A 989-nucleotide genomic window follows, 5' to 3' on the forward strand; every position below is an offset into this window, starting at 1 on the left:
GGGGGGGGTACCAGCCCAGGTAGAACACGTTTGTCAAAATGATGTCAGAATGACCTCTTTTTGACGCTCATCGTCAAGATTTACTGCGGCTAGGCATCCAGATTGAGCTCATTTTGACGTCAAAAGAGGGTCATTGACGAGTTTTTGACGATTGTGTTCTGGGAGAGTGTGTCCGAATTCAGCCACCGACCGAGCACCGACCGGTCGGGCCGGACGTGGCGAGCCACTCGCTCCAAGCAGCTATGCCACCCTGTTCACAATGGGTTAGCCGCGAACCGCGAAATTCTTTCGCGGGGGATGGTCGTAGGGCGCGGGTCTTACGCGGGGGATCGTTGCGGGGGTAGTGGCGATCCGCAACCATCCACAAACCCTGTGAAACATGGAAATGCTGTCGTTTCCACAGCGCGCTGATTTCAGCGAAAAATGTTGATTCTAGACAATTTGATTTTAGAGTATTTCCCTGTTTCTATTCAAGTTCCATGTTTGTTTTTGTTTTTTTGTTTTTTTTTGTTTTTTTGACGAATGCTAATTTATTTTGAATTTTATTTTTAGCCTGCTTCCCAATATGGATTTTAGGCATGCACAATCCACAACAACAAAAGTAAGTTGTTATTTTGGGCCAAGTGCAGCATTAAGCGTTGCAGTTGGTTGGTATTTTTTTTCTGCTTTTCTGCGTTCTAATATTATTTTCTCTTACCCAGGAGGGAAACGCACTGGAACTGGACATGGAGGGACTTCTTGTAGAATATAATGTAAAGCAATCAAAAATGATGACGAGTTTTTTTTATAAAAATAAAAGATTGAAGGAAGAGTTGAAAAGGAGGGGGGAGAACGAAGACAGATTGAGAGGAAAGTATGAAGAGGAGAAGAAGCGGAGAATGGAAGCAGAAAGGGAGTATGAAGAGGAGAAGAGGCGGAGAGAGGCAGCCGAGAGGGAATATGAAGAGGAGAAGAGGCGGAGAGAGGCAGCCGAGAGGGAATATGAAGAG

Source organism: Frankliniella occidentalis, unplaced genomic scaffold, assembly GCF_000697945.3.
Source record: "Frankliniella occidentalis isolate FOCC.00 unplaced genomic scaffold, Focc_3.1 Scaffold97, whole genome shotgun sequence".
Lineage (NCBI taxonomy): Eukaryota > Metazoa > Arthropoda > Insecta > Thysanoptera > Thripidae > Frankliniella > Frankliniella occidentalis.